Here is a 14,317-nt window from a genome sequence, read left to right as displayed (position 1 = left end):
GTCATCTTCCATCATGTATGGATACATTTTACAAACATTTGTGTGTGCAATATAATTCACAGTTAGAAAAATGTCTTAGACCAGTTTCAAACTTCAGTCTCATATCTAATTTCATAGAGCTCCAAGGCCTAGAGTGGAGACAGGGAATACTCTGCTAGGAGCCTATATCCTTTTTCTTCTCAGTTTTTGCTTCTTCTCTCCTACTGACTACAAGAAGGTTTTGGGGAGGGGGCATGAGAGGAGACTGTCTCTTTAATTAACTGACAGCATTTTGCAGACTTCTTGGTGTTGTCTTAGTTCATTTAGACTGCAATAACATCATACCACAGACCAGATGAGATGAAGGTGTCAGCATGATCAGGTTCTGATGAGTGCCTTCTTTTAGGCTGCAGACTGCCTTCTTACTGTGTCCTCACATGGGGGAAGGGGAAAAGGAATTCTCTGAAGTTTCTTTTTCTTTTTTTTTTTTTTTGAGACGGAGTCTCTCTCTGTCACCCAGGCTGCAGTGCAGTGGTGGGATCTTGGCTCAATGCAACCTCTGCCTCTCCCAAGTAGCTGAGATTACAGGTGCCCACCACCAGGCCTGGCTAATTTTTGTATCTTTCTTAGTAGAGACGGGGCTTCACCACATTGGCCAGGCTGGTCTTAAACTCCTGACGTCAAGTGATCCACCCACCTCAGCTTCCCAAAGTATTGGGATTACAGGCGTGAGCCACTACACCCAGCCTGAGGTTTCTTTTAGAAGGGCACAAGGTTAAAATGTCAACATATGAATTTTAGCAATTGTTGTTGCTGATTTTCTGACTATCAAACACTGGCTCTCTATGCCTTCTGTGTAATAGACACCCAAATGCTGACTCTTTTATGGAGTGCACATATGAGTATTTTTGAGGACTCTTGGGACTTCCCCACTGCACAGTTCTCAACCACTTGTATCGCCTCTTAAATTCTTCACACAGTAGTTCACTGAAGAACCCGCGCCAGCTTCTGTCCTTGATAACCACTTAAACTATACATACTCAGGTGTTATTTCTGTGTTGAGCTGTAGGAAGTACAGGCTGCTCCACTGTCATCTCTTCTTTAATTTCTTCCTTCTTCCTTTAAGTCTCTCTTTATTTTCCTGATCAGATAGGTATAGGGTGGGAAACAAAGTTTATGGGAGGCCATTGTTTTGGATTAGCCTCCTGTGCTAGGTCCCAGTCAGACCAGACCAAACCAGAATGGAGTCACTTGTGCTAAGTGCTAATCAAACTGAACTTTGAAACGGGCCAGTTTTTCTGAAAAATGAGAGTCTAGTCAACCAGAGTCAACATAATAAGAAAGTCGCCTCTATTTTAACCTGTAAAGACAGTAACTTCGAAAGGACCAACTCACTTTTTGTTCTGTTTCTGCTTCTTCAGCCCTTTTCTGCCTATAAAGCCAACCTCCTCTGCTCAGCTCATTGGAACACTCATTCTATTTTATAGAGTGAGATGTTACCAGATTCTCAAATTGCAGGTAAAAGTCAGTTTGATCTTTAAACCAAATTTGTTGTAGTTTTTTTCTTTTGACAAGGGGCATAATAGCAAGCCTGTTGCCTAAGCAATTATCTAGCCAGAGAACAAAATGTCTCTCTAGTCTTCTTACATGCATGCATCCTACATTTTATAAATATTTTCTCTTGGAACACCACATTATATGGTTTCAAGAGGAAAAAAAACGCCTCTTCCTTCCTATTACAAGGAGGCAGAGGAATCACTTTGATGAGCACTCTACCTTCCCTGGTGCTCTCCTTATATACCAGAGTGAAGTAGTAGGGCACTGGTTGATTATGGTATGGGTGAGTTGGGACACCAATTAGAAAACCTTGCAATGTGATACCTGGATGCATGTCTGGGTAGCTCGTTGGAAGCTCATTTTAGAATAAGATATGTAGTGCCTTAGTATTTTTTAAATCTTTTTTTAGCTGTGAGTTCTAGTGGACAATCCCAAGACAACAAAGGAAGTCCTTTTCAATGTCCTATTATGTTAGACTCCCGTACTTATTAATTGTGTGTTCCCCAGCAAGTGTCCTAAATTCTTCCAAATTCAATTTTCTTATGATTTAATTGGAAAGAATAGTCTACCTGCCCTTTCAGATTTTTTTTAAGATTAAATAAGTATGTATATAAAGGGCTTGTTCAGATTAAATGTTCAAGAAAATTTGAGAAAGTAGTTTTACATGTCTAGGGGAAAGGCCTGATTTCAGTAGAAATTAACCCAATACAATGAATGGAATGTTCTATAACTTTTGGGAACTAGATCTTGTAAGATTGTAAATTTTACCACATATTCTTAAAATAAATTACATAATAAGTAGGAATAATATGTGAATCAATATGAATTAATGAATTGGTAATAGAACTATAATTATCCTTTGGTGAAATACATTTCCTTAATTTTATCTTTGGTCTTAAATTTGGTTATTCCATGCATTCGATTAAAGAAGATAGATACTACTCTTTGGAATGTGCTTACTTTTTTAAGCCTAAGAACTTTCATTACTTTGCATTGTTTTCTTCCCCAAACAGCAGGATATTTATATTATACTGGATTACTTACTTACTCAGGAAATAGGTACTGAGATGATTCATTATTATATATATTGATACAAAAGTAGGCCTTATAGGCTATTCAATGACAGTTTGTTTCATTTCATTTCAATAACTTTCAATTGAAAGTTAGTTTGAGAGTTGGGAAAATTAAAGGCGCTTATTCCTATAAAGTACTTAGCAAGGTGCCTGGCGTATAGTAAAGGCTCTATAAATGCTAGCTATCATGATGATGATTATAAAGCTTTCTACACAAGCTGTTTACTATTATCATCATGCCAAATTAAATTATAATAATAAAATGCTGATAGGAGAAAAGTGGAGTTGGACAATGATAATTGAAAATTATATTTATTCACATGACTTCTCCATTTTGAAAAGCACATATTTTATGTTATTAAAATAGTATTGAATGGGGGATATGGATAATACAATAGTTCTTCTCCAGAATTCTGTCTGGTAACAGTAGCTTTATGGCTAATAACACATCAAAGGGCATTGATAAATCTTTCTTTTTGTCTCCTATGTCATGGTAGTAGTTTCTTGGTTTCTGTTTTTCTTTTAAGTAAGCAAAATTGAGGAAACATAAAAATGATGGACTGTGCCATAAATGTTTAAAATATGAAATATATATTTGGCTTTTTAACATAGGGCTTTTCCTTTGAGTATATAAATCAATCATTTGTGTTTCACATTATTCTTACATGAATATAATTCAAAAAAATTAATTCAAATAATTCAAAAAACTATTCAAAAAATATATATAAATCAAATAATTTATTTTTTACAATTTGAGTGTATTTAAAGTGAATAGGGGACTTAAAGAAAATTGGCAAGCAGTCTGAGTTTAGAAATTTTTTAAATGTTAATAAATTTTTCTTATATTTGCAATTCTCATCTACACCAAATTCAAAGGCAATGTTTAAAGATGTACTTTTAGTAATATTTTTCAAAGCATTCAAATTAGTTTTTATGGAAAGAACAACTCTGATTTTGCATTCATATCTTCTCATTTTACGCAATATTGCCTTAAATTACTTAACACATTAACATGTACAACTGGCATAAATAAGTTTTGGGATAAACTCAACAGACTCTTGGTAAGCATCAAATTCATATGGTGGAAGGAGAAGCCTGTGAAGGTAATGAGTACAGCCAACTAGCAGTGAGTATCTAGCCTGTGCTGGGCATCAGTTAGAATGCTTTATAGAGGAAATAGAGAACACTTATTATTTTCCCAAGTCAGCTAATTGATAATCTGGTAAGGGAACTTTTTTGTATTGTATTCTAATAAGATGACATTTTAAACTGCTATAACTGAGAAAATTGATCTCCTTAGTGACCATCTGGAGGTAGTGTAGATCTACATCAATGAGTTTAGAATTTTAAAATTTCTTTTCTTTTATTTCTTCTTCTTTTTTTTTCTTGAGAGGGAGTCTTGCTCTGTCACCCAGGCTGGAATGCAGTGGCGCGATCTCATCTCACTGCAACCTCCACCTCCTGGGTTCAAGAAATTCTCCTGCCTCAGCCTGCAGAGTAGCTTGGACTACAGGTATGTACCACCATGACCAGCTAATATTTGTATTATTATTATTTTTTAAATAGAGGTGGGGTTTTGCCATGTTAGCCAGGCTGGTCTTGAACTCCTGGCCTCAAGGGATCCACCCGCCTCGGCCTCCCAAAGTTCTGGGATTACAGGCATGCACCACAGTGCCCGGCCTATTTTCATTTTTATTGGAATGAAAAAAATGAACTAAATCCCTTTGAATTAGAAGTGAGCTCCAAAGAATCACTAATATATTATTTTCTTCAACGTTTTCTCAAAATGTACCCTCAAGATAAGTAATTTAAAATGTACCTAGAACATAATTTCAAACTATGTATTCAAATCACAGGATAGTTTTTGTATAAAAAATAAGTGTTAGTTTTGTCCTTGAGAATGTGCTACATATTTCGGAGAACTATGATCTGTGGGCTTCATCAGAGTTCCATGGGCATGGGGCTGTGTGCGGTGGCTCATGCCTGTAATCCCAGCACTTTGGGAGGCCAAGGCGGGCAGATCACTTGAGGTCAGGAGTTTGAGACCAGCCTGGCAAAAATGGTGAAACCCTGTGTCTACCAAAAATCCAAAAAAAGAAAAAGTTATCTGGCTGTAGTGGCCAGCGCCTATAGTCCTAGCTACTTGTGAGACTGAGGCGAGAGAATCACTTGAACCTGGGAGGAGGAGGTTGCAGTGAGCCAATATCGTGCCACTGCACACCAGCCTGGGTGATAGAGCAAAACTCCGTCTAAAAAAAGAAAGTTCCATGGTTATGTGCATCCGCTCTTGCTGTCTTCCTGTGCCACTGTTTATCCTTAAATGTATATGAAGCCGTTCTTTGTCAATTGTGATTAAGGATTCCAGATGTTCATTGATTTCATCAAAAAAGAATTTGCTTTTTTTATTTCCTCATTCTCCTTTTATTTGTGGGTGATTTTCAGAAGGTTAAAATGAAAAAATTCTATCTTTACATCACCATTTAAAAACCAGATTTCCCAAATATTTGCAAGAACAGCTAAATTTAAGGAGATTTAAATAAGCATCTAAAATCAAAGTTACTCCTTTGCATACACAAAGCTTTTAAAATGTCTTTTTTTCTTCCATTTTCTCTTGTCTTTTTATGGAACTCAAATTATACGTGTATTAAATCTCTGCTCATTTTTTTTCAATCATCTTTTTTCCCGTTTTTCAAATAGGATAATTTCTATTTATCTATCTTCAAATTCCTTGCCTTTTTTTTCCCTTTGATGTTTCCATTTTGCTGTTAACCCTATTAAACAATTTATTTTATTTAAGCTACTTTTTAAAGTAGAAGTTTCTCTTTGTTCATTTTATAGTTTCTATATTTCTGCTAAGATTTCCTTTCATTCATAACAAGCGTATTTTCTTTATATCCCTGGTCATAGTTATAAAAGCTGTGTTATAAAATCTTAGGGTTTTATAGTTATTACATAGTTACAAAATCTTGAGGTTGGTTTCCATTAATTTTCCTTTTTTTGAAATTGATCATTTTTTCTCTGATTCTTCATATTCTAAGTATTTTGAATTGTACCTGGAAGTTGTAAATCTTGTGAAGATTCTGGTTTTTATTTTTATGTTTCCCTAAAGAATGTTCATTAAAAAAAGCCTCTTAACTTCGCTGAACTCGTAATGTGAACAATGTCTCTCCCTTGGTGTGTAGGCAGCTCAGATCTCAATTTAGTTATTTTGGCTTAGCTCCTTGTAGTCTACCTCACCCTTGTATAGTTCAAGGGTCAGCCAGAGATTTAGGCAGAGACTATTCATAATACATGTTCATCTCCCTTCCTGGCTCCCTTTTTCCTGTGAATTTTTTCCCTCACTGTCAGTAGCTGTGATTGCCCAGAACTCCTTTCTCTCATTTTTCAAGCCTATTAGACTACAGCATTTCTATCAGGGCATTATCCACAAGGCTGGCACAGATTGGGGCCTGCCATAAGGCTAAAAGCTATTAAAAGAAAAAGAAATCTCACCTCATACCTTTATATTCCTCATGACTGTCAAATCCTCTCCAGTTCCTGCTTGCTTTCAATCATAATCCAATGCCTTAATTAAAAAAATTATTCAGAATTGGTGGTGTTATTTGTACAAGGATTGCTCTGAAAGGAGACACTTGGCCATTACAGGAAGCCGAACCCATTCTCCCTTATGTGTATTCATGTTTCACATGAGAAGACAAGTAATCACATGAAAACCCAATAATACCACCTTCAGTTGCTCGGTGGGTTTGACCTCAGAAGAAAATGTAGGATGTAGTTTTGCTTCTTCTAGTTGTTAGCTATTTCTCTCCAAGTAGAAAATTATGGGAAGAGAGAGATTTTTCTTCAAAATAAAGTGGACAAAGTAAACTATATTTGTGGAAAAAACGAGATGTGAAAACAGATATGGTACTTTTCTAGAATAGTAACAACATGTTGCCAAATGTGTTTTGATACACACAGATAATTCCAAAGGCATTAATGTGAACACTCTCTCTCTCTCTCTCTCTCTCTTTCTCTCTCTCTATATATGGAACTCAAATTATATGTGTATTAAATCTCTGCTCATTTTTTTCAGATACATATATGCATATATCTCTATGCGTATGTGTATAAGTGTAGAAAGCCCCCCCACCAACACACACACAGAGAATGTTAAAGAACATATTCTTCACATTCCTAGTTGATTTCATTTAAAATGCATGGAATACTCTAATCACTAGTTACCTGTTTCTTATCTTTGAGTATCCTACTATATCTTGGTTTAGAAAAATGTGTACTTCAACCTTTAAAAAGTTTTATTTTGGCCGGGCGCGGTGGCTCAGCCTGTAATCCCAGCACTTTGGGAGGCCGAGGCGGGTGGATCACAAGGTCAGGAGATCGAGACCATCCTGTGAATGGTGAAACCCCGTCTCTACTAAAAATACAAAAAAAAAAAAAAAAAAAAATTAGCCTGGCATGGTGGCGGGCGCCTGTGGTCCCAGCTACTCGGGAGGCTGAGGCGGGAGAATGCCGTGAACCCGGGAGGCGGAGCTTGCAGTGAGCCGAGATTGTGCCAGTGCACTCCAGCCTGGGCGACAGAGCGAGACTCTGTCTCAAAAAGAAAAAGAAAAACGTTTTATTTTAATGAGGTTTACTTTACATGGATTACTAGGTGATTGAAATACATAATTTTTTAATTAAAAATAATTGAAAGACATAATTACTATCATTTGCTAGACAATAGTAATTATTTCTTAGTGTGTGATTGTGTTTAAGTGTATGTGCTATAACTGAAGAAACAAACATGAAGTACTACAGGTTTTCTCCAAAATACTACTGATACTGACAATCATAAAGCTATAATTACATTCTACTTACTCCTCAGCTAATAAATTACTAACAGTTGCTGTAAAGGACTAGTTCCAGTTTTCTTCAATATTAAGGTGTTTTTTTCTTGCACATTGATTCCCAAATGCTGGAAGTTATTTCACGTGTTAACTTGGGTAGAAGTACAAGAGAGGGCTCTAATCATATTTCTTTGATTACTGGCAAATTTAGAAAAATTGCAGGAAGAAGGTAATAGCTTTTTTCTCCTATACTATTATATAATCATTTATGAGTATTGTCCCATCAAGCTAGGTAATGGTGTTCCATAATAATCAGCAAACCCATTTAACCAGTTATCTGTGTTCAAAATCTGAGTCATTTCTCACTCTTCCTCATTCTCCCAATCAAAACAATTACAATGTCTCATTTTTACTTACCTCATAATGTCCTCCATATCTGTTCTTCCCCTTTGATTATTATTGAAGTTAACCTGGCTCTGATGCGTAATGCCTCAAGTGTGTACCACTGCCATAGATTTATCATACTTTTCTCATTATTGATACCTTCACTTACAGTCCATCCTGTACATGTCACGACTAATAGTCCTAAATATTGCTAATAGACCTAAAATATTGCTTTTTACGTTAATTACCTGATCATTAATACTTGATGGTTCACTGGTCTTTAAAGAGTTTAAACTTCTCGGCCTGGTAGAAAACATCCTTCCAGTTTTGACCATCTGTTTCACCAGTTTAGTCTACTCACTAATCCTCCCAGGCATGGCATGGGCTACATGTTGCTGTCAGGAAGGGACAGTGCAGTTTTCTTTTAAGTTTTAGTGGTTTAAGACTCTGTCTTGAATGGGAGAAATTTTTTTGCAATCTACCCATCTGACAAAGGGCTAATAGCCAGAATCTGCAAAGAACTTAAACAAATTTACAAGAAAAAATCAAACAACCCCATCAAAAAGTGGGCAAAGGATATGAACAGACACTTCTCAAAAGAAGACATTTATGCAGCCAACAGACACATGAAAAAATGCTCATCATCACTGGCCATCAGAAAAATGCAAATCAAAACCACAATGAGATACCATCTCACACCAGTTAGAATGGCGATCATTAAAAATTCAGGAAACAACAGGTGCTGGAGAGGATGTGGAGAAATAGGAACACTTTTACACTGTTGGTGGGACTGTAAACTAGTTCAGCCATTGTGGAAGACAGCGTGGTGATTCCTCAAATGGTATTTCTAGAATTATAGACCCAGCCATCCCATTACTGGGTATATACCCAAAATATTATAAATCATGCTGCTATAAAGACACATGCACACGTATGTTTATTGCGGCACTATTCACAATAGCAAAGATTTGGAACCAACCCAAATGCCCATCAATGATAGACTGGATTAAGAAAATGTGGCACATATACATCATGGAATACTATGCAGCCATAAAAAAGGATGAGTTCATGTCCTTTGTAGGGACATGGATGAAGCTGGAAACCATCATTCTCAGCAAACTATCACAAGGACAGAAAACCAAACACTGCATGTTCTCACTCATAGGTGGGAATTGAACAATGAGAACACTTGGACACAGGAAGGGGAACATCACACACTGGGGCCTGTCGTGGGGTGGGGAGAGCGGGGAGGGATAGCATTAGGAGATGTACCTAATGTAAATGACGAGTTAGTGGGTGCAGCACACCAACATGGCACATGTACACATATGTAACAAACCTGCATGTTGTGCACATGTACCCTAGAACTTAAAGTATAATAAAAAACAAAAACAAAAACTCCTGGAAGTTTGGGGCTTTTGTCATAAATTGCCTCGTAGCTAGAAATGAGTATTTTAGCAAATAAAAGCGAGTTACAGTTAAAAAAAAAAAAGACTCTGTCGTGATGTTTTTTCATAATTCAGTGTAGGTAAGAATCACCTGGTTACATCCCTAAGCTCCATCCACAGAGGTTCTGATTTAGTAGGTCTGTTGGTGGCACCTGAGAATCCACAACTTTAGCAGTGGATTCTGATGAAGATGATACATATAGCACAATGAGAAATATTGCTCTACTTATTAAAACCCTACTTACCCTCCAAAGATGTATGTTCTATTTTTTAATATGAAGTCTTTGGGATTACTCTAGTCAAGAGAGATCACTGCTGTACTGTGAAGTCATACAGTATTTCTCTGTAACACTCATTCATTCATTCTTTTATTCAGCTTTCAAAGAGGACTACTAACCTTTTTGGAATAGCTATTCCATCTCTTCTATCCCCTTAACCTACTTTATTTTCCTCCATAGCACTTATTCCTGCTTGATATTACAGTATAGCTATTAAATTTGTAAACCAAAAAGGGTCTGAGACAGATCTCAATCAATTTGGAGGTTTATTTTGCCAAGGTTCTGGACGTGCCTGAGTAAAATCTGTAGCCCAGTGCTTTCTCCAAAGAGAGTTTGAGAACTTCAGTATTGAAAGGGGAGAGTGGGCAGGAAGGAAAAGAGGAATAGTCAATTATGCATTTATCTCACTCTTAGTAAATCTGCATTTTACATAAGATAAAGTAAACATAGGGAAGAGAAAGTCAAATGTGCATTTTTCTTAGGGTGCATGGAGGGATGATTGCCAGTCTTGTCTTTGTGCCACACCTGTGAACACAAGTTGTTAATTTGTACTGTCAGGGTGATATTCAACATAACTCTGCTTTAGGGTAAAGATTTTTGGGGCCCACAAGAATTTCCTTGTGAGCAATTTGTAAAGGAGGCCCCCTGGGAGATATGTGGCCTTCTATTGTTGCAGCTATCTGTTTAGGAACAAAAGGCAGTTTTTGTGTGACTCATCTCCCAAGCTTAACTTTTCCCTTTGGCATAGTGAGTTTGGGGTCCCCAAATTTTCTTTTCTTTTCATAGTTTCTTTTCTTACATGAAAATAAGCTTCATGAAGGTAGAGACATTGTGTTGTTTTCTTTCATTGTATTATCAGAGCTTAGAAAAGCAAAGTAGATACTCAGTAAATATTGTTTAACACATGAAGTTGACACTTAGCACATAGGCTTTTATCGTTAATTGTCTTTTCATGAATGATGCAAAAATGTAGAATGCTCTTTAGGGTAAGATCTCTTTTACAATTCTCTCTATTATACTTTATAGCACCCAATCCATTGGTTTGCACAATAAGCACACAATGCAGATTTGTTGATATGTTTTTCTATTGACATGAATCTGAAAATAACATGAATTGATAACTGATTTGTTTCATTTTTAAGTAAAAGTGTGGAAAGCAGAATAATGGACCCTGAAAGATGTATGTGTCCTACTCCTCCGAACCTGTTAATACATTACTTTGCATGGTAAAAGAGATTTTGCATCTGTGATTCAGGTTAAGAAGCTTGTAATGGGAAGATTATTCTGGATTATCCAGGTAAATCCTATCTAATTTCATGAGTCTTTTAAAGCAGAGAACCTTTTCCAGCTGCAGAGAACCAAAGATGGTAGTGTGAGAAGTAAGTTTGATGTTGCTGGCTTTGAAGGTGGAGGAGGAGGGCCATGAACCAAGGAATGTAGATGGCTTCTAGAAGCCAGAGAAGGCAAGAAAATGGATTCTCCCCTATAGCCTTCAGAAAGGAATGCAGCCCTGATGACGATGCCTTGATTTTAGCTCAGTGAGTTGTGTTTATGACCTACAGAGGTGTATAATACATTGTGCTATTTTAAGCCACTGGCTTTGTGATATGTTTTGGTAGCAATAGAAAACAGGTATAAACAATAATAACAGCAAAAAAAAGCCTTTCAACCTTATTCTTCCGTCCATATGAGAAATGAAGCAGATTCCTGAAGGGCTGGGACATTTTCCATATATATTCAATTATAAGATAATTTTGAATGTAAGAAATGTTTCTATTTTCTTAAGGAGAACTTTTTTTTCAAGAATATATGGCTAACTTGAATATAGAAAATTGTGTAAATGGCAATTAAATAAGATGATATCTCCCTATTTACTTTGCAAATGTTGATTAAATTAATTACAAATATATATTTAAAAAATTCATGAATGTTTCTGATGATCCAACAATATAGTATGCCCTTTGGGGTAAGTTGTCTTTCACACTTCTCTCTATTATCCTTTAGAGCACCGAATCCATTGGTTTGCACAATAAACACACAGTGCAGATTTAGGTATAATATAATGTTATATCTTTCTCATGTTTTATAAAACAATTTTATTCATATTTTACTGTTGAATTTAACATTCGTTGCTATCATCACTGAAGATTATTTTCTGGAGAGATCTGACACTTTTCTAGAATACAACATAATCACTTCTATCTAAGATATTTTAAAGAAAGCACTTTTTGAATCCACATATCACTCAAAATTTTATCCCAAGTTACAAGTATGTATCTGTTATTCATGATAAAATCCCTAATAAAACCACTTATCATATATTTGTTTCTAAAGTAGCCTTGAAAAGGGTTGTTTATACTTGGTATCCAAAATCCGTAATTGTGAGGTCATCTGTCTTCACAGATGCTAATTTAAAAATTAGTGTTGATTGGGCTGGGCGCGGTGGCTCACGCCTGTAATCCCAGCACTTTGGGAGGCCGAGGCGGGTGGATCACGAAGTCAGGAGTTCGAGACCAGCTTGACCAACATGATGAAACCCCGTCTCTACTAAAAATACAAAAATTAGCTGGGCGTGGAGGTGTGCACCTGTAATCCCAGCTACTCGGGAGGCTGAGGTAGGAGAATCGCTTGAACCCGGGAGGCGGAGGTTGCAGTGAGCCGAGATCGCGCCATTGCACTCCAGCCTGGGCGACAGGGCGAGACTCCATCTCAAAATAATAAATAAATAAAAATTAGTGTTGATTTTTTGTCTTCCTTTTTTTCTTATAAATTCTGGCTGATAATTTCTATTAACATACAAAACTAACATTGATTAAGGCCATTTTAGATTTATGTATTTTTTCCAAGTAGTTGTTCAAAATAAAGTAATTAAAGAAAATGTGGCACATATACACCATGGAATACTATGCAGCCATAAAAAAGGATGAGTTCATGTCCTTTGCAGGGACATGGATGAAGCTGGAAACCATCATTCTCAGCTAACTAACACAAGAACAGAAAACCAAACACCACATGTTCTCACTCATAAGTTGGAGTTGAACAATGAGAACACATGGATACAGGGAAGGGAACATCACACACTGGGGCCTGTTGGAGGGTGGGGGGCTAGGGGAGAAATAGCATTAGGAGAAATACCTAATGTAGATGGTGGGTTGATGGGTGAAGCAAACCACCATGGCACGTGTATACATATGTAACAAACCTGGACATTCTGCACATGTACTCCAGAACTTAAAGTATAATAATAATAAAAAAAGAAAGTAATTAAGAAGGGTTCTCTACTATGAGAAAAATTTTATGTTTCATTTTCTTTATGAGACAAAATATTGAGCTAAAATTTCAGCTTATATTCAGAAAGATGAGCACTTTTATTCAACTTACTTGGTTTACTTTCTTTTTCATAGACATGAAAGTTCACAGGAGACATCCAAATTATTTGTAATCCGTTATTGCTCAATACTATCTCATGTATTCCTTTCAATGTACATATATCCTGACAATATCATATTCAATGCTGTTATTTGTTTCCAAGTTCCCTATTGATTAACTTTTAAATTGTTTCTAATTTTCAACAATGACCCATGATGATGCAATGATCATTACTTTTCATAGATTTTTACAGTCGTGTAATTATTTTAAAAATTTATTTTATTTTAATTTATTTATATTTTTACTTATTTTATATTTTTAAAAATCAGATTTCCATGTTTCAGCAGCAAGTCATTAGCTGAATGAGAGTCCATGTAAGTCATCATGTATATATATAGTTGTATATTTCTGAAGGATAAATTCTTACAGGTAGAACTGCCATGTGAAAGGAAATGAACATTCCAAATGTAAAAACTATTGCTAAAATGACCTACAAATATATAAATATATGTTGCCATTTGATATGGTTTGCCTGTGTCCCCACCCAAAATCTCATCTTCAATTGTAATCCCCATAACCCGTACATGTCAAGGGTGGGGGCAGGTGGAGGTAATGGGATCATGGGGACCGTTTCCCGCATGCTGTTCTCATGATAATGAGAGAGTCTCATGAGATCTGATGGTTTTATAAGCATACAGCATTTCCCCTGCTTGCACTCACTTCGTCCTGCTGCCCTGTGAAGAAGGTGCCTGCTTCTCCTTTGCCTTCCACCATAATTTTAAGTTTCCTGAGACCTCCCCAGCAATGTGGAACTGTGAGTCAATTAAACCTCTTTTCTTTATAAATTACCCAGTTTCGGATATTTTTTCATAGCAGTGTGAGAATGGACTAATACACCATTCATAGTGCCATGAAAATGTGCTTCTTATATCTCTGATGGAAGAGAGTGTAACTGACCTGCGGCCCAGTTGTAGCACTTAGAAATCCATCACAGTACTTATGCTGTGCACAGACCACTCTTCCTAAGGGTTGCTTCTAGCCAGTAAACAATTGAGCACAGCAGAGATTCTAAGACAGGTCCATTTCTAAGACATGCAGGGCTGCTCTGATAGGGGATTTTGGCTCAAGGACTCTCCAACGACCTTTCAGAAGTCTCTTAAACCACAATGAAGTCTAGAATGCTTTCTCTCCCAACCTTTATTTAATTCTTCCTTCTTTACCCTTCCCTTTCATCCAGAGCCAGTTCTGCATTGTGGTTTGGCAGTTCTCCCAGATTCTTTCAGCTCCTTCCCCATTTTCTATCACAGGTAGTTCTCTCAATAAATTTCTTTCTTTCTTTTTTTTTTTTTTTAAGACGGAATCCCATTCTGTCACCCACGCTGGAGTGCAATGGTGCGATCTCG

The 14,317-nt window shown here is 36.6% G+C and overlaps 1 non-coding gene across 1 annotated transcript; it reads right to left on the bottom strand.

Moving 5' to 3' along the window:
- Positions 1 to 13,234: 13,234 nt before the first annotated feature.
- Positions 13,235 to 13,304, bottom strand: LOC112207189 (small nucleolar RNA SNORD30). Its single transcript, XR_002941645.1, has one exon. It is a non-coding gene; the product is annotated as a small nucleolar RNA SNORD30 (small nucleolar RNA).
- Between the last annotated feature and the right edge of the window lie 1,013 nt (positions 13,305 to 14,317).

This window comes from Pan troglodytes, chromosome X, assembly GCF_028858775.2.
Source record: "Pan troglodytes isolate AG18354 chromosome X, NHGRI_mPanTro3-v2.0_pri, whole genome shotgun sequence".
Taxonomy (NCBI): domain Eukaryota; kingdom Metazoa; phylum Chordata; class Mammalia; order Primates; family Hominidae; genus Pan; species Pan troglodytes.
Note: the sequence above shows the minus strand (reverse complement) of the source record. Positions and strands in the feature narration are given on the sequence as shown.